The sequence below is a fragment of the Neovison vison genome, chromosome 13, assembly GCF_020171115.1.
Source record: "Neovison vison isolate M4711 chromosome 13, ASM_NN_V1, whole genome shotgun sequence".
In the NCBI taxonomy this organism is placed as follows: domain Eukaryota; kingdom Metazoa; phylum Chordata; class Mammalia; order Carnivora; family Mustelidae; genus Neogale; species Neogale vison.
In genome coordinates, this window is record NC_058103.1 from 59,837,177 (window position 1) to 59,862,301 (window position 25,125).

The 25,125-nt window shown below is 40.7% G+C and overlaps 1 long non-coding RNA gene across 1 annotated transcript; it reads right to left on the bottom strand.

The window, feature by feature from the left end:
* Positions 1 to 2,178: 2,178 nt before the first annotated feature.
* On the bottom strand, positions 2,179 to 18,111 carry LOC122893637. The gene is made up of 3 exons (XR_006381660.1): positions 17,970 to 18,111; positions 16,402 to 16,469; positions 2,179 to 2,200 (listed from the first exon to the last, which is right to left on the bottom strand). It is a non-coding gene; the product is annotated as an uncharacterized LOC122893637 (long non-coding RNA).
* Between the last annotated feature and the right edge of the window lie 7,014 nt (positions 18,112 to 25,125).

Consider the following 25,125-nt stretch of genomic DNA (forward strand, 5'->3'; position numbering starts at 1 on the left):
ATAGTTGAAGAAACCCAGCCTCAAAAGAGCTATGTGATCCTCCCAAGGTCACATAGCTAAGAAATAGATCGACTGAGTTGCAATAGCAGCTTTTTGGGAAGCCAACACGGACGAGCTCTGTCCCAGCCCAGACTGCTTCCACACATTGTAAAGGTGGGGGAGGAGAGCAGGGGAGGCATGAGAAGGCAGAACTTCTGTCAGGTAGTTTTATTTTCTTGGTTTATCTTTCAGCAAATTGTACTCTTAATAATTTAGATATGTTTTAATGTAGAGCTTTATCATCTTGCAAATTTCAGTAATTTACTAAGATAGCTTGGATTTTGTTCGAAGACAACGGTAAGATAGGGTTTAATTCAAATTAGTGCAAATTTTTATAAATATATCTCTATTTTGATATGAAGGTATTACTAGTACAGAGAGGAATAATGACCTCTCTGTGAATTTTTGTCCAAGACCTGGACCTTACAATGTTTTCTGCCATGCTTAAGTTCTTCCGTGACTGACTGTTTTCAAATTGTGGTAATTGGAGGTGTGACATCTATCTATATAATTATACAACTCGTGGATTTAGCCAGCATTAAGGTAAAATAATTTTCACCAGTGACAGATAGATTTTTATTCTTTATCTGATAGTTTGCTATTTACCTGATCCTTTAGAAAGGATATTTATGTAACTTTTTAGGCTTCCTGGTTTTAATTTTGATGACAATATGATATCATGTCTCTTTTTCTTTAAACCCTGAGATTAATAAAACGTATTCCTAGAGACTTCCCATTCACATAAGTGCTATTATCTCAAAATCTTGATATAGGGAAACACCACAGACCTCAATTCCTTCTGCCCTTTTCTCTGTGTTACTTGTCAAACCATTATTGGAAATGAGCCTCTGACCTTTTTTTCTCCCACACAATTTCTAATAAAGATGCTGCCACACGGCCGTATCCTAGTAACTAGGTTTTATACTGAGAAAGACGATTAAGAAAGAGTCCAAGATAGGGCTGGTTTCGAACATCAGCAAAGGTAATTTGCTAGTCTTGCTCTCTTTTTCAATTTCCTTAATTTAGATGAGTAACTCATCTAAGCTTAATGTTCTTTCTGATAAAAATACTGTCCTATGGACCCAAATTAGCATATTTGCTTTTGATTACCTTGCAGAACTATTTGCTCTCTTTTCTAAAAAGTTCAATAATTCATATAAGGCTCAGAGGAATAAAATCACTATGTGTGGCTGAAAAAATCCCAACCCCCCTGCTGGGGTTAAATGGCAGGCTTCAAAGAATTTTTTTAAATAAATAATCAAGAAAGATTCTCCATCTTGCCTCTATGGCATAAGCAGTTCCTTAGTCGTCGGACTTTGCAGAGAGGGGGAGCAACAGTAGTTTCACTGGCAGGTAGCGCCCAGCGCAAACGCCGGGTCTTCCACCGAGGGCCGACCGGAAGTGCTCTCCAGCAGGCCATGGTGCGACTGGAGTCCTCCACTTACAATGCGGGAGCTTGCTTTTATACTCCTGAAGTCCCAGCGTACAAAATGTACTCTTTCCAAGCAGATGTGAGCAGAAGAGAGGCAAGAACGTGCAGGCGGGGCGCCTGGGTGGCTCAGTGGGTTCAGCCTCTGCCTTCAGCTCAGGTCATGATCTCAGGGTCCTGGGATCAAGCCCCACATCGGGCTCTCTGCTCAGCAGGGAGCCTGCCCCCACCCCACCCCCTGCCTGCCTCTCTGCCTACTTGTGATCTCTTGTCAAATAAATAAATAAATCTTTAAGGAAAAAAAAAAAAAAAAAGACTGTGCAGGCACCCTAGAGAAGAGCCCTCTGTTCTTTGAACTGTAGGCTGGGCACAAGAGAAGTGCAGTAGGAGAGCCCTGGATGGGTGGGTCGCTGTGTTAGGAGATGGCACTTTCCACTTCCCAGGTCACAGAGGAAGCCAAGCACCTCAACCCAGCCTGAGCCTGGAATGCCTCTTTCCCTTGGGATCAGGAAAGCCATATTCAGGCAGAATGCCAGTAGCTTTTGGTTGTGAACACAAAAGCAGGTTTCTTGAAACCACTCTCCTCTCCTGTCTGCTGCGCTTACCTAAACTTGGACCCTTCATGATGGCGACTCACTGGGCTGGCAGGTCTGCGGGTCCGATCCCACGTGCAGCTGGATTCACTCTTCATGAGAATCACACTTCTCCAGGAGAGTCTTCACTGTAACGAGCCTAAAGAAATTTCTCATAAATGTTAAGTCCTACCTAGAGGTTTACTTTTTAGTGCTTTGGTGGTGCTTGTTCTTCGTCTCAGTGAAATCAGCTTATCCCGCACCAAGGGGACCATGGACCCCACGTTGGCCAGTATTTTTTTTTTTTTCCGTTGGCCAGTATTTTAGCTACAGTGGGGTTCCTTACCTAAACGGTTCAGACATCTGCTTCTGTTCTTTCTTCCTTTACTGCAAAAGGGCTCCATATGTCTTGTTTTAGCACAGTATGCTGGCAGCCACAGCAAATTAAACAATGCCAATTGAGAACCATATGGCAAAATATGAAAATCCAAATCAAATTTATATCCCTGTAATGTAAGATTTCTTGAATTTTAGTTTCTCACACCCCATCATTATGTGATATCTGCATTCCACCTGTAGTGTGAGTTGTTTCATATTTTTCACTAAGTTGACCCACATTTGTACTCCTGAAAATTAACTTCAAAGGAGGCTACCATAAGTGTAATATGTAACTCATCATAAATGAAAAGTAAATATAGGGGCACCTGTGTGGCTCAGAGGGTTAAGCCTCTGCCTTCAGCTCAGGTCATGATCTCAGGGTCCTGAGATTGAGCCCTACATCAGGCTCTCTGCTCAGTAGGGAACCTGTTTCCCCCACTGTCCCTCTGCCTGTCTCTCTGCCTATTTGTGATCTCTTGCTCTCTCTAATAAATAAATAAATAAAATCTTTTTTAAAAAGTAAATATAAAATAAATATATAATCATTAGAATTCGAAAATTTTCATGCCCCCTGAAAGTCATCTTGCAAACCAACAGTGGTTGCATACCATATTTTGAAAACTTCTGGTGTGCAGACTTAAAATTTACACATTTTTCTAGTAGACAGTAATTCATTTAATTATTTACAAAAATCAGGTATAAACATCCTTATTTTTAGAGATGAGAAACAGGCACATGCTCCAAAAAAAAAAAAAAAAGAAAAGAAATATATATAGAGAGAGTTTTCATGCTGAAAGAGACACTGACATTGATTTTATTTGAGGCCCATTTTTTCTAATTTTTCACAGTAGATGTGTGACTTTCCCAGGATCATTTGTGGTCTAAGAGCCTGAAATTCCAAGGTTCAGATCTTTTAGAACAGTGCCTCTTTTAATTGCTTCCATGCATACAGTAAAAATAATCCTTCTTGTGACTGTCCACGTTTTGGTTGCACTAAAACTGTGTCAAAATTATATATATGAATTGATGATTGAACAATGAAAAATAATTCCTCAAAACATAAAAATTTTATTTGGTAAGGCAGGTGTTACTTTTCTTTCCATTCGGCAGATTAAAAGAATCATGCATTTAAATAATGTGTCCCACGTCAAGCATGTTTCTATAAAACTAGAAACAAAAAAAAAGTTAAAATTTTTATAAGACTCAAGTGGGGTTTTAAGATAACGCTTTATAAATTACATTAGAAGACAGCACCATTTTGAAATTCCTCCTAGTAAAAAATATATTAAATTATATAAACAATTTAATTAGAATAAAATGCCTTAATGATTTCTTCATGAAATTAATGAAGAGGTAAATTGTAATCATCTAAAGCAAATAGTGAACCTAAAATTTCAGATCAGACAACACTCAGTTTACTAGTCAAAAGGCACTAAAAAGGTATTACGTCGATGTTCAACAAAAATATCCAAAAGATAAGAAAAAAAAAAAAAAGACTGGCATAATTACTATGCCATTAAACATCACATTAATTCATGCTACAAATAAATGGGTTTTTAACAAATGACCGTGGCCTCCACACTAATTTAGTTTACTTCTAAATATAAATGTAATATGGCAATTTACAATCTTTAAGTGATAGAGAAGAATATCAAGTAAGTATTGCTCCAGCACTCAGTCTTCCACCCTCCTTTTGCTTACTCCTACTTTCTATTTCCATTCCCCAGAGGTCATCACTGTTGAGCTGCTTTTTACACTCTTCCTGAAAATTTTGTTGACTATTTATATTCTTTGTTTTTAGCCAAATAGGATCTGAAACTATGTAGAGCCGCACTCCTCTAAGACACTTTTTCTTGAACCCAGATATCTTTCCATGTCCTCCTTTACCAATCTTTTATATTCTCTTAATGGTAGCAAGTGTTCTGTGCAAGATAGGTACAACCATGGATATGAGTGGTTGGCAAATACTTTTTCTGCAAAGGGCCATATTTCAGGCTTTGTGAGCTATATGATCTTTCTCACAGGTACTCAGCTCTGCCATATACAACACATAATTGATGGGCATGGCTGTGTCCTAATAAAACTACAGAAACAGGCTGCAGACTGGATTTGGCCCAAAGGTCATAGTCTACTGAATCTTGACTTATATCATCAGTCATGTAATGCTAGAAACAATTATTTCTTGTTTGTTGCCCATGAAGACAAGTGCTGTTATGGAACTCTACAATGCACATAATACATTTGTTTGGTCAGAGTAAAAAGAATCTACTACTGAGTATTTAAATATTGCCTTAAAAGCAAGAAGACAATCTTGTATATTCTGGCTTCTTTCCATCAACTCTATGGAGTCTACCCATGGGCAAATGGATATTTTCTGTCTGGGCCCATTGATTTTCTGGGTCTGGCCACCTACCCACCCTTACAGTGGCGAAGTGAAAAATGCAGAGGCTCAGATCTATTATTGCATCTATTCTCTACCTCCCCTGTCTTGTGTTATCTAGAGATTAGTGACAGGGCTCTGTCCTTTTGGGAGAGAATTGTTCTAACTCAAAGGATACATGTAAATAGAAACACCTGGAGAAAAACCGAATGGAGAGTAATGAAATGCCTGTCTTTTTCTCTTTTTTTTCTTTTTCCTTTTTGTCTTTTTGCTTTCTTTCTTTCTTTTTCTTTTTCTGAGACTCTTTTTGGCTAGTTGAGCTTATCAGCAGAATAGTACCAGACCACAGGAAGTTTCCGGGATCAGTTTTTAGCATTTAATTAAAGTCCTCAAGGATACTTTCTATTAGCTGCTTCAAAGGATAGGGAAGTCACTACTCTCAACTGTGGGTAATTTGGAAAAACATCAGAATATCAGATCAGGTGTTATCACAGAGGATAGTGGGCACAATTTCTTCCTCTTCCTTGAGTTAAATGCTTATACACTGTCTGGCAAAACACGGAGTTAAGCAGGAGACTCTGTTCCTGCCCCTTTACAAATGTCTCACAATCAGTCCATGCAGATATAAGAATTTTAACTCCTTTTTCTTTTCTTTTTTTTTTTTTTGTTTAAGGACTTTATTTATCTCTTTGACAGAGACAGCAAGAGAGAGGGAGAGCGAGGGAGAAGTCGGCTCTCCACCGAACAAGGAGCCCAATGCGGGGTTTGATCCCAGGACCCTGGGACCATGACCTGAGCCAAAGGTAGACGCTTAACGACTGAGCCCCCCAGATGGTCCTCCTTTTTCGTTCTTTATCACTGAAGTGCCTATTTGAAATATTATTACTGGTGACAATATCTTCATTTCCTTTCTTAACTTGTGCTTAAAAAAATAAAGTTGGGGACACCTGAGTGGTTCAGTGGGTTAAGCCTCTGCCTTCCGCTTGGAAGTCTTTGCAATTAAGGGCTTGGGGTCCTGCAATTAAGCCCCGCATTGGGCTCTCTGCTCAGCAGGCAGATTGTTGGCCCTCTCTCTCTGCCTGCCTCTCTGCCTGCTTGTGATCTCTCTCTGTGTCAAAAAAAAAAAAAAAAAAAATCTTTAAAAAAATTAAAAAAAAATAAAGTTGAGGCAGATGTCCAAGATGGCAGCACAGGAAGATGCTGAACCCGCCTCCTACCATGTACACACCAAATCTATAGCTACTTATGCATCATTGCCATCTGAAAACTAGAAGAACTGCTCTGCAAAACAAAAGATAAAAGGAGCACATTGATTCAGGTAGCAGAGGCAGAGACTTAACCTCACAAAAATAAAACCTGTTCCTGTTCCCCGAGCATCAACACCCAATAGGGAGGGGTCTCACCAGGCAGGCATTTCTCCTGGAGGAGCAAGAGTTGGTGCCCCATATTGGGCACTTTGGCCCCTGAAATCTGCACTAGAGAACCAACCCCTCAGAACATGTGGGTTGGAAACCCAAAGGAGCAAATGTCCAGGGGTCCAAAAGTACTATTGGAAACTGAGATTTCCCTCCTAGAGGGATCTGTGTTGTCTCACTGGCCCTAAGACCCAATGAGAAAACAGCAGTTTGAAAAGTATCTAGATTATAGGTAAGGGAGACTCATTTGCTCGATCTGGGATCACTGACTGGAGGGGCAGGGAATAACTGAGACACTCCCAGGAGATGGAGGCACTAGCAGACACCACCATTGCCCTTTCCACATAGCCTGCTAGCACCCAGGAGGGTACTGAGCTCAGATGCAGCACCATCTTGCTGCCTTGCTGGGACAGGCAGGCATGAGCTGTCCCAGTACTTGTTAAGGCCAGAGAGTGCAGGGGGTTGCAGTTCGCTCCCAGCCTGCATCTGGGACTGGCAAGTGCAAGCAGTCCTGGCATTCTCCAGCTCCCAGCCTAAACCCAGCGTGCATGCATAGACGTTACTCTCCCACTTTGTTGTTAAAATTGTTAAAGCCCAGTAGGCATGAGCAGTCAAGACAATTTCCCATCGCCTTCGTGAGGCCCACAAACATAGCCCACCCACTACACTCTCAAGCTGCCCTGTTAAAGCCAGGGAGCACATCCAATCCACACAGGGGACACCTGATTACCTGGCCATGGCAGCCAAGAGACCTGGTGTTCTAGAGCTCCATGGGTCTCTAATAATCAGAAAGACAGTTCTTGGCAGGCCAGTAGCCCCAGGGCAATGCACAGCTAGCAGTCTGAAATGCAACTCCAAGTTCCTGTGAAAAACACCCTATTTACTAGTCCGGAGCTTTAGCTTGGTTTCAGGCTTCCCAAACATCTAAAGGTTAAGGAGGAGCTTCCCAGGAAGCAAGCAGGAAAACACCATCCTTGTGCACAACCTTGGTCTTCTTACAACTCAAAAAGTCTTCCCAGAGGTTGCTTATACATCCATTGGGAGTTCCCTGGGAAAACCTCCAAATCTCCTGGGCTAGAGGCCAGCAGGGATTACACATGGGCTCCCACAGGGGCTCCCACAGGACTATATATGTTTGTCTGCTTTGAAAGCTGTTCCCTGTGGGTCTGGTTTCCAATCAGCCTGTAAGCAGGTGATAAGTAAGACTTTTCCCGTTGGGTCACTGACATGTCTTGGCACACCCTCAACCATGAGGATATATCAAGAATAAATCAAGTGGTTTAGACAATCACAAAGGTTTAAGTGACAACCAAAAGGCTTGAACATGGTTGAATAACAAGGATCATCACCTAAACAAGGCCACTAAGAGACAGAGAGGTAGCTATTTTGCCTAATGCGTAGGAATAAACACAAGGAGTCAAGCAAAATGAGGCAACAGAAATATGTTGCAAATGAAAGAACAAGATAAAACATCGGAAAAGGAACTTAATTATACAAAGATAAGTAATCTACTTGATAAGGAATTCACAGTGATGGTGTTAAAGATGCTCACTGAATACAGACAGACCAGATAAGGACACATTCAAAGAATGTTATAAGCCAATATCCCTGGTGAACATAGATACAAAAATCCTCAACAAAATATTAGCAAATCAAATACTGCAATACATCAAAAGGATCATACACCCATAGTTAAGTGGGATTTATTCCAGGGATGCAAGGATAATTCAACATCCACATATCAATCAACATGATATGCCACACAAACAAAGTAGAAGTTAAAAATTATACAATCATCTCAAAAGAATTTGAAAAAATTAAACATCTATTTATCATAAAAGTTCTCAACAAAGTGAATATAAAGGAAATGTACCTCAACATAACTAAGACCATAAATGACAAACCTACAACTAACAACATATTTAATGGTAAGGAACCGAAAGCTTTTCTTCTAAGATCAGAAAAAAGACTAGGATGCTTACTATCCCCATACTATGTTTATTTAACATGGTACTGGGAAGTCCTAGCCATAAAAATTAGGCAAGAAAGAGAAACAAAAGGCATAAAAATCAGAAAAGAAGAAATAAAACAGCTATTATTTGCAGATAATATGATACTATACACACAGAAAACCCTAAAGACTCCACCAAAAACCATTAGAACTAATAAACGAATTCAGTAAAGTTGCAGGATACAAAAGTAGTATACAAAAATCTGCTACATTTCTATACATTAATAATAAACTATCAGGGAAAAAATCAAGAAAATAATTCTATTTATAATTGGATCATATCTAGGAATAAATTTAACAAAGAAGGTAAAAGACCTATACATTGAAAACTATAAGACACTGATGAAAGAAATTGAAGATGATACAATTAAATGGAAAGATATTCAGTGCTCATGGATTCGAAGAATTAATATTGTTAAAATATCCATATTACCCAATGCAATCGACAGATGCAATACAATCCCTATAAAAACTCCAATGACATTTTCACAAATGAAAACAAGTAATTCTAAAATTTGTATGGAACCACAAAAGTCAAAACAATCTTGAGAAAAACGAATGAAACCAGAAGTATCATGCTCTTATCCCAAACTATACTATCAGCTATAGCCATCAAAACAGTATGGTATTGCTATAAAGACAGACACATAGATCAATGGAACAGAATAGAAGGTGAAGAAATCAACCCATACATAGATGATCAATTAATTTACAGCAAAGGAAGCAAGAATACACAATGAGGAAAGAAATGTCTCTTCAATAAATGGTGTTGAGAAACCTGGACAGCTATAAGCAAGAATGAAACTGGACTACTTTCTTCCATCATATGCAAAAACCAATTCAAAATGGATTAAAGACTTAAATGTATGACCTGAAACCATAAAATTCCTAGAAGAAAACAATAAGTTCCTTGATATCTTTCTTAGCATGCTTTTTTAAATTGAAATATAATTGACACACAATGTTATGTTAATGTTTACAACATACTGATTCAACAATTCTATGTTACAGAATGCTCACCACTTTAAGTGTAGTCACCATCTGCCACCATACAATATTACGATATTATTGGCTGTATTCCCTATGCCATTATTTTTCCTCTCCATAACTTATTCATTTTATAACTGCTAAGTTTGTGCCTTTTAATCTCCTTCATCTATGTCACTCATCCCTTCATCCACCTCCCGTCTGGCAACCACCAGTTTGTTTTCTATATTGAAGAGTTTGTTTGGGTTTTGATCATCTATTTTATTTTTTTAGATTTCACATATAGGTGAAATCATACTGTATTTGTCTCTGTCTGATTTATTTTGCTTAGCATAATACCCTCTAGGTCCATCCATGTGGCCATAAATGGCAAGATTTCATTCTTTTTTTAATGGCTCAATAATATTCCATTGAGTATATGTACCACAGAGGTAGGGATGGTGGGGGGTGCTAAAATAGGTGAAGAGGATTAGAAATATAAACTTCCCATTATAAAATAAATAAGCAATGAGGATATAATGTACAGCATGGAGAATATAGTCAATAATATTATGTTAATCTTATCAGGTGAAAGATGATGTCTGGACTTACTAGGGAGACCTTTTCCCAACATAGGCAAACCTCAAATCACTAGAGTATACAGCAAAACTAATATAACATTGTATGTCCATTATACCTCAGTAAATTAAATAAATACAAGAACAACCAAAAAATAGCAAAATAAAGTCCTGTGTGCTTTCTTCACCATCATAGCATCAGACAATGAGGCTTAGGTTTTTGAATAAATATCTTTGTGTTTGAAATTTATTGAGTTTATGATTGACTGTCTTACCTTTAGACTCACCACCTGAACTAGGTCCCAAAATAACAAAGGAGATATAAACACCATGAAGAATTACTAATACGGCAGTTAAAATGAATCTGGGTTTGAAATTTAACTTGACTGAAATCCATTGAGGCTCATTAGACTCTGGCAATGTCATGGTTTGCGCGGCTGTCACTTCTGTCATGAGCTAGCTTATCTCAACCAATGGCATCTGGCATATCCTACCTGATGAAAAAGAAAAGGTTAGGGGCACCTGGGTGGCTCAGTGGGTTAAGCCTCTGCCTTCGACTCAGGTCATGATCCCAGGGTGCTGGGATCAAGCCCTGCATCGGGCTCTCTGCTCAGCACGGAGCCTGCTTCCTCCTCTCTCTCCGCCTGCCTCTCTGCTTACTTGTGATCTCTGTCTGTCAAGTAAATAAATAAATAAAGTCTTTAAAAAAGAAAAGAAAAGGTTATAGCCCTTTCAGTGTTTGTCCTCTCTGAGCCCCTCCCACTTATCTGGGAAATGCGTTTCTTTTCTCTCTAGTGTCCCACTCCCTTTTCCACAGCAAGTCTATGAAACCCAAGGATATTTATTCAAATTAAGAGTGTCAGTCCTGATTATTAGTGATTCAGAGAAAAGACATCAGAGAATCTCATCAGTTCCCTGCAATGCATCCTTCTTAATCATGTTTGCTGCTAATGCTGCCCAAAATCATGGAGTCTGGTATAACTTCAGTGATCCAGGTATGATCTGGTGGCACTTTCTCAGAAGAGCACAGAAAAAAGAAGTTTCTCTCTCCAATATTATAATTACCTCAGGCCTCCCCACACAAAGCTATAGGAAATTGGAGAAAGTCTCTCTAGGGGATGACCCTTTATGTTAAAACCTTGCAATTAGCATCCAAGAGAAATCAAGTAGAAAAAAAAAAGTGAATTATATCTGTCAGGTTAACACCACCAAGGAAAAGATGGTAGGCCAGTTTGGATAGCCTGGAATAGGACACCCTACTGTGCTGGCACGGCTGACTTTGCTAGTGCCTCCCGCTCAGAACCTGTATGTGCTCATCCAGAAAACCACAAAACCACAAAGGGCTTTTTCAATAAGTTGACCCAAGAAACTCATTTTGGATATGGACTGGAAACATCTAGTTTGAAAATGGATACATAGACACACACACACACACACACACACACACCATTATTTATTATGTGGAACTGTTCCACCCAAACTGCCACAAAGTAGCTGACTCCAGTGTCACCTGGAACTGGCTGCAGGTGATGAAACCACCCCTTCTGACTGCTTTCTACAGAATAGAAACCCATAATCAAGGTGTTTGACAATAGCTTATCACCCATCTTTCATTGTGCCATATAAAATAGGAACAGGGAATTAAAAGTCCAGAACAGTCAGGGGTAGGATCCTTGCCGTACATCTATTTTACCAAAAGAAACTACTCAAATGGTCTTCCCCAAACAAAAAGTCTTCTCCAGAGTATCCTCAACTCCCTGCTCTCTAGAAACTTTTATGACAGCATCTCCAACTAAATACGTACGTATTTTTGAAAGTTCCACATCTCTAGGGATTCCATTACACAATGAAGTTGTGCATTATGCAGCTGTCTATCTGAGCAGACTAGCAGAGCAGAAACTAAAATTTCTGTTACTGAGTTGGTTTATCACTCTTTTTAAGTCAACAGTACACAATGAACAAACTCTAGGATATTTGTTTGTTTGGGAAATACTGAGAAAGTAAATATAAGCTTTCTGCTTTGTATGGAAAGCTTAGCTAATGGATTTCTAAATTTTCTTCTGACCAGTAATCTCAGCAGTGATCCGTTCTATTCCCCTCCTGCTCATCCTCACCTTGAGTGACCTTAATAGTATCTCCTACAAGGTGTCTTCCAGTGAGAGCCTGGACCATTTTAAACAGTTATGTTCAAAAACTTCCCTTACCTGGAGCCCAGATATGCCTCTTTTTGATATCTACATCTGTCTTTGTCCTCAATTTTTGGGTTCATCCAAAATAAGTCTAATCTCACTCTCAGGCCATAGCCATTTGAATATTGACAGCCAGCTACCAGGTTCTTCATAAGCTTTCCTTCTCCGGGTCGAATATCTGATTGTTTCAACTAATCATCTCATTATATGTTATAAAGGGACTTCATCATCTTTTTTTGCTCTTTTACCAGTGTTCAAAGATAAATGGAGGCATATTAAAAATTTTAAGGGCTTATTCAGGCAAAAATTAATTGGAATCAAGCAACACAAAACCAGAAGTGAGTAAGAGCACTCTACCAGCATAAGTCAGGGAAAAGACTTCTGTGGAGAGAGTACAGAAGGAAAGACAGGGAGGTATCTGATTGGTTATAGCTTAAAGCCTAGTTAGCTGTTTGTACCTGGTTGTCCTCAGCATTTTGATTTCATAACCTTGAGGCATTTATTGGCTTAGATTTTGGTTTGCTTACATAGGCCACCATAGCACTAGAGTCACATCAATTGAATGGCCTCCTTGTTTAATTAATTTAACACCAGACACACTTCAGGGGAGCACAAACATCCTTAGTTGCAGGAACACTGCATTAGGATATTCCATATAATTGATCATAATACTAATGCTGATGATAACAGCAAACAGTAATGTGTACCAACTATATGCAAGGACGGCTCTGAGTGATTTCCACGCCCTAACTCTCTTACTACCTCAATAATCCTAATGTAAGCCTGGGTTATCCATCTTCCCATGCTGTTTGCTATCAATATCCTAAATAGATATAGGATATATATATTCTGTATAGCTGTTTGCTATACAAACATTCTTGAAAACATAGTCCATCAAAAAAGTTGATGTGAGATGTGCAGAAATGCTGTGGACAATTGTCTCCCAAGAAATACCAAGAGAAAAACACCATGATCTTAACCTACTATCCATCTAAGAGGGAAACAAACTAGAATATAATTATAAAACACAATGAGAATTTCTATAATATGGGTAACACTAACAAGATGCAGAAATGTATAAAAGAAGACACCAATGACTGGTTGAGATTCTGAGCTCACTGAAGGTGGCATACATGCTTTCTCATGATTGGTGTCTGTTAAGTTTTCTAGAATTTAGTAAGTTCATAAGAACATTTGCAAAAATAGGATGGAAGGCAGGGTAGGATACCTCATGACCATAAAATTTACCTGCATGAAAAGGATATGAACTATTTTGTGCAGTAAAAATTTGAGTCCTAATGATTTTAAACTTTGGCAGGATGATGATGGAAATATTTGCAAAACAGCCTTAAAAAGTCAAATGGCCTAAAAAAAAAGCCAAATGACCTTTTTATTTTCCTCATTTCTTTTATAGCAAATGACAAAGGCCAGTAACTGGAACACCTATACATCATGCTTGATATTCAGGTTAATATATTTGAAGAGTTACTGCATTTCAGAAACATTTTCAGATGAGTAATTGTAAATATACAACATGAAACATGCATTTACTCAATCTGCTGCTTTATCTAGAAGGTCCTTAAAGCTCATGTGCCTCTTTAGCACTGGATGTGTGGCTTTTGCTCTAAGCAATCTCGTTCTATAAGTTTCAAGTTAAATCTAGAGTATGTTTTTCTCCCATACTCTATTCTCCACAAAAGAGGTAGAATGTAGAGTAATATCTCTGACTCACTGAGTTTCAGTCTTGGACACTCCAGAAAACTATGAGTAAAGGTACTTCTGTCAGACTAGAGAAGGACCAGCTGTATTCATGATATACAGTAAGATATAAAAAATAAAAGATAAGAAAGAACCACAAGGACAAAAATGAAAGTTCAAAATCTTCTCTACAACCTTTTGAACCCCAAGAGTACTTTAAGATTCTATCTAGAAAAGAGAACTCAAAGACAGAGAAAGCCTATCTTCTAAATCATTTATTACTCTTTCCTTTTAAACACAGAGGGTTTGTGTTTCTTGTTATTGAACATATTTGACAGAGGACATTAAAAAAAAAAAAGCTTCTTCATGTGTGGGCCAATAGCATCTACACACACCACTGAAGCTAGTCCACAGCCTTACCTCTTCTCTATTCTCTCCTCTATATCTTTCTCATTCCCATCAATGACTAAGCTTCAACTTGATGAAGCAAACAGGGACCACTGGGCATGAGCCCAATTCAGCTGAACGAATGATTACTGTATGCCTACCACACGCATTAATATACTGACTATAGGCATTCAAAGACAGGGAAAACATAGTCCCCACTTTCAAGAGCTTGCCCTCCCATCCCCATGGCTCCTTCTACCTAAACATTTATCCAAATCCATACTCTCTTTCCTCTCTGAGTCTGAGCTTACTTGAGGCTAAGCCTTCAGACAGAACTCTTAATTATAACCTTCCCTCATTCTTGTTTATAACTCTGTCTGATTTTACTTTATAAACCTCTTACTTTTTATTGGCTGGGTTCAAAAGTGGGCAGAACTACAGATGAGACAAGAATGACAGAATATTGACAAATGTTGAAGCTGCATGATGAGTTCAGGGAGGTTAATTATACCACTTGTTCATTTTGTATATATTTGAAATTTTCCATTTTAAAAGGCTTAAAAAAGAGGTAAACCAAGCAGAAAGCAGAGAGCTGTTTAGGTACTATAGAACTCTTTTCTCTCTCGTGACTCTGGTCATTTTTAATGTAAATAAACAAAATTTTTTCCGTACCTGCACTGCTTCCTTATTGAAGCTGATGTTAATTCTGGGCATAAGAGAAAATCTGAGAGGAAGCAGAGTATCTAAATCAACACATATCTAATTAGGCCTCACCCTTGTTAAAAAATCCCTTGTTGGCTCTTTGAGGAAAAGTTCAAACTCTTTAAAATGGCATTCATGACTTCACAACTTCCCACCTTATCTCACTTATCTTCAGCTTTTTCTCCCTCAATATTTGCCCATATCATTCAGCATGAGCACATCACCTACTTCCATGTCAATGAACTTGCCATGAACTCTTACACCTACTTAACCTTATATATACTACTCTCCTCTACCTGGAGAGACATCCTTTGCCCTCCAGGTCTCCCTTCCAGGTCTCATTCATCTTCATCACTGTGCCAAAATACAACCGCACCTGGACTGCCTTGCCCATCTCACACTGGGTCACCCCTGTCGGTTACTCGTAAGCTTCCCCCACTACATTGCGAGCAGCTTGGTGACCGCGTCTGTGCCTCATTTACCTTCCTTGTCTCAGCACCAGCCTCATGATTACAACTCAGTAGATGTTAAAATTTTTGCTGAATTAATGCATGAACAAATATAAACAAAATCCTAAAGACATAGGCATATCATATAGAAATATATATGCTAAAGACAAAAGTGTATCGTGCAAAAACATAAATATATGTTACATCTGAAAAAATTAAGAAGCACCAGAAAGTTTCCTGGTGACTAATTTGAATACAAAAGAATCTCCTGGTGCCTAATAAGACACTATTTTAGGGGACATGGTGATGATTGAAGCAGACAATGTCCCCGAGCTCACATAGCTTACATTCTATTTAAGGTATATAGATAATTAACAACTACAGAATATAATGTCAAGTAGTGATAAGTGTTATGAAAAAAAACTTAAGGCAAGACCAGGGTTGACAGGGGTGATAGATTACATAAGGAGGTGAGTATAAGCTTCTCTGGGGAGCTAATATTTGAATAGAAACCTGAATGAAGAGAAATAATAAGCCAGATGATAATCAGAAGGAAAACCAGTCACAATACAGGGCCTCAAAATCAAAAAGGCACAGAACTGGGAATTTCAGTAACTAAGAATCCTTGTGCCAAATCCTGAAATTCTACCTCCAGAAAGATATATCCTTTGGGGTCCTACAGGCTTTTCTTTCTTTACCATTTTTCTATTAATAAGCAAACATGGCTGGGAGCAGTGACATTTCAAGTGGGGATTAATTAACAACCCGCAGAGAATAAAACAAGCGTAGGAGGATGAGGTGCATCGGAGAACAGGTCCCTGACAGGGAGGACCAGCATGCAGCGAGCCATGCCCAGGTCGCTGTCGTACCTATACTGGCCCTAGGGAGAGACGATGGAATGCTGAGATAACCTGCGAACAGGTGAGATGGGAAACAAGGCGATGCTGCTGTGTCCTGTCCTCCCAATTGTGCACACCCTCTCCCCTCTCCCCACTTTGTCCAATTAGAAAGCTTCCTCTAAACAACATCAGGGTCAGTGACGAGAAGGACTGTCAACTCTGAGATGCTATCAGTCACTCTAAAGAAAATAGAAAAATCAATTTTGTTTGACTTTGAGCAAATGACCCTGCTCTGGCAAGGCAGAAAAATGTGGTCCTTGGGAGTCCAGGCAGCTGTTGAGTTCATAGCAATGACTTTACCACTGATACCTCTTAGCAGTGGCAGCAACTCACAGGATGGCCAGGAATACAGGCTCCAGAGGCCAAAATCACTCACCCTGTGAAAGGAAAAAACACTTTCAGACACTTGGAAAAATCAACAGAGTGCGAAGAACAAGATAAAGAAGATGAGAGCTCTAGCCAACAACAGGGACGTTGGGACATCAGCCAGGAAAACGCATCGTGGACGGAATGTAGTTTACCACGCCCACAGGTGCAATGGTCCAATTAAGGTTTGCACCCCTTCCGTGAACAGAAAGAGCGGTAACATCCAGAGTCCCACCACAGACAAAGCACTCGATAATGCCCAAAGTGTCTTCTGCCCATCCGATCTGACTTAATCCCGATGAGCACCCCCTCGGGTTATCAGGCATAGTTCGTAGATAAGAAAACTGTGGCTCAAAGCCACATCCACAAGGGGTAGTGCAAAAGCAGGCACCTGGGTTACGTCATTTCACGTCACAGGAGGTCTGCCTCTGGAATGTGATCACACAGACTGGAGAATTCTCCACTTTGCTACTCAGTTTGCAAACTACCCGCACCACCCCCCCCCCGCCCCACACCTCCCCACCCTGCACTAACTGGTTCACCCACAACCCCTGCTTGTGTTTCTTTCCTGCCCGCCTGGCAGGATGTGCTGAGAATTTGAGCGGAAGCATCAGGCTGCCTGATCCCTGTGACGTGGAGCCTGTTATTTAACCTTGCTGCGTTCCTCCCTCCCGGTCTGCAAATGAGGATTTTGGTACTCGGAGTCCTTCAATCCATGCTGGTCCCATAGTGACAGCTCCGCATAGTTGGCTATTAGGATCACATTCTTTTCCCCATCATTTTCACACGTCCTCATATGGTCATATGACTGGTTCTGCTTTGTCAAACCCTCCTTTTCTTGCCCCCCCTTTCTGCCCCAAACTGCCCCCTGCAAAATCATACAACCTTCCCCTTAGCAACAACCCACTCTCTTCTTCCTCCCTTTCTATCACTCTGTGTTCTGTCTGCCGCTGCCCTGGCTGACAGGGCCCAGGGCAGGGCCAGCCTTGCCACCCCAGACACTTTCTGGAGATAGAGTTCAAAAACACATCCCGTGAGACTATTGCCAGCCAGGGAAAAAGACGGCTTGCTGAGGGTTTACAGAAGACAGAGAACACGGAGACTTATAGCAGGTGCCACTTCTTTAGAGGCCAAGTACTCTGGAATGGCTTAGGAATAATAATGAGCTCAGTCTTAGGCACCCATTCTTTTTTTTTTTTTTTTAAATTTTATTTATTTACTTGACAGAGACAGAGAGATCACAAGTAGGCAGAGAGGCAGGCAGAGAGAGAGGAGGAAGCAGGCTCCCTGCCTCACAGAGACCCCGATGCAGGGCTCGATCCCAGGACTCTGAGATCATGACCCGAGCCGAAGGCAGAGGCTTTAACCCACTGAGCCACCCAGGCGCCCCTTAGGCACCCATTCTTATATGACTGCTTGGAAGCAGAAGAAAGCTGTGCCAGCTAATGTTTAAGCTAATTAAAAGCATGTTCACCTGCCTTATCCGTCTCCCCCCACTCCTTCCTGCTCACCCAGGCTAGATGATGTCGTTTTCCTTTGATACAGGCCCTCTCTTCTCAGAGTTCATCTGCCAGCACACAATCTCTCCCTCTCTCCTTCTGTAGCTCTCTCACCCTCTCCCTCCCTCCCTCCTGCCTTGTCCTTCTCCCTCTCTCTCCCCACCTCCCCTCCTCATTCTCCCTCCTCCCTCTCTTCCTCCCTCCTTCCTTCTCTCTGTCTCTCCCCATCACTCCCCTGTCCTCCCTCATCTTCTGACTGTCCCCAGGTCCTGGGCATTCCCTCTAGAAGAACAATCTCTTCAGTGACCCAGACTATAGAAGGTGAAGAATCGGTCATGTCCAAATTGACTTAGAAAATGTTTTTATGCAAGTACCCTTTAAAAAAACAACCCACTCCTTCCTAAAAAAAAAAAAAAAAGAAAAAGAAAAAAAATCTAAAAAGTAAAACAGGGGTCCCTGGGTTGCTCAGTGGGTTAAAGTCTCTGCCTTCGGCTCAGGTCATGGGATCAAGGCCCACATCATGCTCTCTGCTCTGCAGGGAGCCTGCTTCCTCCCCTCTCTCTCTGCCTACCTCTCTGCCTACTTGTGATGTGATCTCTCTCTGTCAAATAAATAAATAAAATCTTTTTTTAAAATAAAAAGTAAAACAATCCATATATTTCATTCTGTCTGTCTCTCTCTCTCCCCTTCTCTCTCTCTCTCTTTCTCTCTCTCTATATATATATATAAATAAAATTACATAGTTAAATAGTTATATATGTATTATAAAGGCTTTCATAGTACACATCTGTGAAATTACTCCCCCTCCAGGGAGAGTCACTCAGCACTTTCTGTATCTTAGTGAATGAATTATTGCAAAAAAACAAAGTGGTAAGTCTGGGAAGAAAAAAGGAGAGGAAAGATCAAGCACAGCTGACAATCAGTCCTCCTGCTACATCAGTGTAGCCCATTAGCACACCCTCGAGTCATGGAACTGTGTTCCTTGATGGTATATAGCAGTAAACAGTATACTTCTAAAACTGAAAATATGACTGTGATCACAGCAGAAAGAAATCTCAAGGGCTGAGCCACATGTGTTTCGTACCCAGACACTCTGGAATCCAGTACAGTGACTTCTACCCTGGGAAAGCTCAAAAGAATACTTACTAAGGGTGGTGATTCTTAGTTGTATAAATACTCTTGACGATGACAGCATGCACAGGGATTTCAAGCCCAAACGGTCACTGGTGCCAGGAATCACTGCACACAGTGAAATGGGCCGGGGGAGAACTGTGGCAAGCCGGGGTGCTGACCCCCCCCCAAAGGGCAGGGTCACTGCTCTACACCCGCTGATGGCTGCTGTGCAGGAACACAAGTCTAAAGATGCCCGATACTTTGGTTTTTCAAAAGAAGCAGGAAAGAGCCTGAAACTGTTGACAACGAATTCAACTTTTAAAAAAAGAAGAAGAATCCAGAGGCAGAGCAAACTAAACATATATGGAGGCCCTCACCTTGCCACCTGTTACTGTAAAAGGTCCAGGGGCTTCGTTTGACACAGGACAATTTTATTTATCATCTTCTCTATCATAAAACAGGGATAATTATAAAACCTTCCTAATAAGATTGTTACTACATGGTAAGCATTTGGACTACATGGCACACAGTAAGCATTATTATTCAAAATTATATTTTCCACACCCATACCGGGATTGATGTGAATGAAACATGCCATGCTACACAAGTCCTAGGTCCCAGGTTTGATTGTGTCATTGCAAAAAGAACCTCACCAGTTGGAAAAGAGCCATCCTCTCACTTTCACAGTTCATAGCTATAGAGACAGAGTCAGAAAGGAGTCAATCTGTTGTCCAAGTTCACAAAGTCATCAATGGGAACAGGAGGCATCTTGTCACCTTGGCCATGGGTATCCCATTCACTGGGATGACCTCTGCTGTTGACTTATGGTCATACATTTTCCTTGTGGTTCTCCATGCTTTCCCTGTGTCAGAAAGACAAGATTAAGGCAGTGAACAACCTCAACCCATAAGAAGTCTTTGGTGGTGGGCAGACAATCCATTGGTATTCAGTTTATCTTTTGAGCTAATTTGTAGAGTTTCGCCAGAGGAATCCCGCTCAGCGTCACTTAAGGACACATTTTCAAATTGGATCTGGCAAAGTAAACATCCTTGAAAAATAGGAATCCATACTCCAGAGGCCATTCTAAAACATGGGTATTCAAACTTAATAGCTCTTTAGTTCTCAGAGTGTGGTCCTGGGGCGGCCACATCAGCATTACCTAAGATCTTATTAGAGACCCAGAATCTGGGGCCTCACCAAGATGTACTGAAATGGAATATTAATTCCCAGGAGATCTCTGGGAACATTAAAGTGTGAGAAATACTGCTAACTGAGTTATCCCTATAATTTCCTGAGTTTGTGTGTGATCAAGAGAAAGAATAGGAAAAAAGGTTCACTTTCAAAATTATAGGTAAGATTTTTACTATTTGATAACCCACTGAAGGTACAAAAAAAAAAATGTCAAAAACCAGTCCTCATCATCTGTTCAATGCTAGACTTCTAAAGATTCAAAAAACACCAAAGAAACGTAGAAGTTTATCCTAGACTTGAGCCCAATTTGCTTTAAGGGGAGCTTCTGGCTGGGGTATTGACATAGCCTCCCTGCTGAGACCTGTTGCTTGGACCTTTCCCACCAAGGAAAGAAAGCGAGCGCATCACTTTGTTAGAGTGGCAACAAAATCAGAGCGAGGTACAAAGTCCAATTTGCCAGGAAATATCTTACCACTGACAGCCTCACTCATTCCCAAGGGTTGACAGAAGCAGGTAGGTCATCTCTTGCTTTTACAAAAATGAGGAGAGGAAAGAATGAAGGGGAAAAGGATGAGAAAGAGAGACAGAGGCAGGAAAGAAGAAAGGAATTGAAATCATTGTCAGGATGTTTACTTGCTTCCCACACTTCTGTCTTCTCTTCTAGCAATCGAAAAGCGGAGGCTTCTATGAGCTTTCCTGGGCTACTCAACAGCAAGAGAGGCGCCCTGCCAATGAACCTCTGGGTGGTAGGTGAGAAGAGACACAGGGTTTTATGAACTGGAAACCCACTTCACATGGAGGAAAATCCACAAAGCTTCCTCCTCCTCCTTGTTTAGACCCTGGGAAGGCAGGTTCTATTCATTTAGTATGGTATCCACCTCCTGCCTCATGATTAGACAAGGAAGGGATTATTGTTGTTGGTCCATTCCCTGACGATTCCCTACACTGTCCCGACGGCACCGCTGCCTATCACTGGACACTCTAATAGGCAGCAGAGCACATGACCAGCCATCAGCACAGCCCAGCGGCTCTCACTGTAGGGAAAGTGCCAAAATCCACTCTCTAGGACAAAGAGGTTATAATAAAATCAGCTCGCTGTGTTTTAAACATTATCTTAAATTTTCTCTTTTGTAGAAAAGTACAGATATTTTTGGAAAATAGCACTTGTGTATACGCATGCTCCTTACTTGAAGAAATCTCCCAGAGAAGAATTTGTAAAACTGTAAGTTCAGTGGCACCTGGATGGCTCAGTTGGTTAAGTATCTGCCTTCAGCTCGGGTCATGATCCTGGAGTCCTGGGATTGAGCCCCGTGTCGGGCTCCCTGCTCAGCAGGAAGCCTGCTTCTCCCTCCCCCTCTGCCGCTTGCCCCGCTTGTGCTCTTTCTCTCTTTCAAATAAATGAAATCTTAAAAACAAACAAACTGTAAGCTTACTAGTACCTCATCCAGGAGTGATAGAGTGGACTGCTGCATGTTTGTTGAATTGTTCATTAGCTGTCACCGCAGTCAATAAACAAATATTTTACAATATATTCTACGAGCGAGGCACCCTGATAGATCACCTAAACCAAGTTGCTCATAATCCTTCTGGGAAGAGAGAGTGAATGAGTCATGTTAATTCCATGTTGTTACAGGATCAGTATAGGAGAGCCTCTGTGTAAAACTAGTTCTCTGTGGAACACATACAAATAAAAAACTGAAAATATAACACGTTCTAGTTGAGGATCGTTTTTCTTTTAATAATTGAGCCTTCAGGCACATTTCCACAGAAGGCATTGTCCCTGTACCAGAAGTCATTTAAACTGAAGAAAATATTTTGTCAGCTCAATGGAGCCCAACATGCAGGAAAGCCAAGACTGGCTGAGAGAGAGCAGAATGTCAACGTCTGCAGAGAACCTTGTTGGGCATGAACCATCGTTTTATCCATCACTTTTTTTTTAAAGCAACTCTTAAATGATTTCCTGCCTGAGCATGAGGAAAGGGACCTTGTTCCTAGATCCCAGAGCAGGAAGCACAAGAAACAAGAGGTCCCTGGGTTCTCCCCCTGATGGTGCTCCCTCTCTCAGCTCCCATGGGTTCTCTTTGACACAGATCCCTGTTTTAGCTCTAAATGCCTCCCATCATGCCCAGCCCATAATAAAGGTTCATAATTATTTTTAAATTAAAAATAAAATGAATGTTTTTCCAAGGAAATCAAGGTTAAGTAGAAGGCAAGGCTGTACCTTCAACCTCGCATAGGTTTTGCCTTGCTGCTTTTGCTGGCCAAGACCCGAGCTAGATGTCGACATCACTGAAGAATGAAACACATGCTACCTCTGCTCTGGCTTGGAACCCAGGAAAGAGCCGTACATGTAAAGCTGAGGAGCCAAAAACTTTCTAACAGGAATGACTGTGCAAAGAGATAACATTATTATCAAATTTATTTATTTATTTATTTGTTTATTTATTTATTTATTTGAAAGAGAGAGAGAGCACGTGAGTAGGAAGAGCAGGGGGAGAGGGAGAAGCAGACTCCCTGCTGAGCACGGAGCCAGATTCAGGCCTCGAGCCCAGCACCCTGGAACCATGACCTGAGCCAAAGGCAGATACTGAATTCACCCACTGAGCCCCCCAGGTACATTTGATACTTCTTTTTTTTTTTTTTTTTAAGATTTTATTATTTATTTATTTGACAGAGAGAAATCACAAGTAGACTGAGAGGCAGGCAGAGAGAGAGAGAGGGAAGCAGGCTCCCCGCTGAGCAGAGAGCCCGATGGGGGACTCGACCCCAGGACCCTGAGATCATGACCTGAGCCGAAGGCAGCGGCTTAACCCACTGAGCCACCCAGGTGCCCACATTTGATACTTCTTAAACACTTCTAGCAAGTGGCACTTCCTTGATGGTTTGGGAGGAGCCTGGAAAAAAGCTCCTCTCAGTCATTACTCTAAAATGTCACAGCATTCCTTTCCAAGTGGAGCCTATGTCAACTACTCTGCAAATGATGGGAGTGCCAGGATCCGATTTCCAGGTAAACTCTGAAACTGCAATGAAACAAGGAGCCCTGAGCTTTGTTTCCTTGGTATCACTGGCAGCAGTCCAGCACCTGGCAGGTAGAGCTGATTGAGCAAGTTGACCATTGATGAAAAAATTAGAAAACATTTTCCTAACTCTCAAATGTATAAGTAATTCTTAAATGCCTAGATAGGAAAATAATAGTGGGAAATGACTCAAAGAAATGGAAAGACATTCCATACTCATGGATTGGAAGAACTAATATTCTTAAAATGTCTATACTACCCAATGCAATCTACACATTTAATGTAATTTAATCCATTTTGCTTGCCCTGCACCTCTAAACACTGCTGTATATTCCATTACACACATATGTAATGGAATACTACTCAGCCATAAAAAGAATGAAATCTTGTCATTTGCAACAACACAGATAGAGCTAGAGACTATAAAGCTAAGCAAAATAAGTCTGTCAGATAAAGATAGATACCATATGATTTCACTCATATGGGGAATTTAAGAAACAAAGCAAACAAGCAAAGGAAAAAGAGAGAAAGAGAGAGACAAACCAAGAAACAGACTCCTAAATACAGAGAACACACTGATGGTTACCAGAGGGGAGGTGGGTGGGGGATGGGTGAAATAGTCAATGGGAATTAAGGAGGGCGCTTGTTGTGAGGCACTGGGTGATGTATGGCATTGTTGGGTTACTGTATTGTGCACCTAAAACAAATATAACACTATATGCTAGCTATGCTGGAATTTAAAAAAACTAAAAATCTAAAAATAAGTAAGCAGCAAAACTAGATTACATCTGAGTATGGTTTAAAGAAAGATGGTTTCAAATATGTTGACCAAGTAGAAAAGCTAGAAATCCTTTTTATGTAAATAAATTTTAGTAGCATTGTCCCCAAAGAAGTGTCTACTAAATATTTTTTTGCCTTGTTTGGAACTGTACGATGTTCTTTGACTATAATAAATAGGATCCTTCCCCCCCAAAGAAAATAATACAGGGGAAAGGTACAATTTAATATAGGCATCAAAAAACTTTTAGTACAAAAGATTTGTGTGAAGAAAAATACTGAGTTAAAAAATTGAGGGCGCCTGGGTGGCTCAGTGGGTTGAGCCACTGCCTTCGGCTCAGGTCATGATCTCGGGGTCCTGGGATCGAGTCCCGCATCGGGCTCTCTGCTCGGCGGGGAGCCTGCTTCCTCCTCTCTCTCTCTGCCTGCCTCTCTGCCTACTTGTGATCTCTCTGTGTCAAATAAATAAATAAAAAATCTTAAAAAAAAAAATTGGAGGAACACATCCAAAAACAAAGTTGTCACAAAAATTAAAGTAAAGCTTTTAGAAGCATGCTTGGTCTATAGCAGCATGACATGTATTTGAGATCATGGTGATAATGATGTTGACAACAATGATGATGCTTTCATTTCCTCACAGAGAAGTACTTTTCTAGCAACCTTCAGTGACATAAAGAGATAACATGTTGCCTTTTGGTGGGAGGTCAGTGTGTAGATACATAATTGAACTCAATTCTTCCCCTCCTCCTGGTGTCCATGCTGTACTTACTTATTTGGCCAATGGAATGGGATGTTGGAAGTATCAACGGGCCAGTTCCATGTCTAGATCTTAAGAAGCCTTGCATGTTTTGCTTGCCTTCCTGCACTACTCACACTGCCACAGCAAGGACATGTGCTGGGAGTCTGCTGGGTCAAAGAGTTGAAGAGATACACGCAGCAGACCAGAAGATCTGGAGCACAAGCTGAGTGCCTTGGGTATTCATTGTTATGTGCCCTTGAAGTTTAATAGCTGTTTGTTATGCAGCAATCGTTAGCTCTAGTCCATATCATCCCGAAATTAATAGAAATAA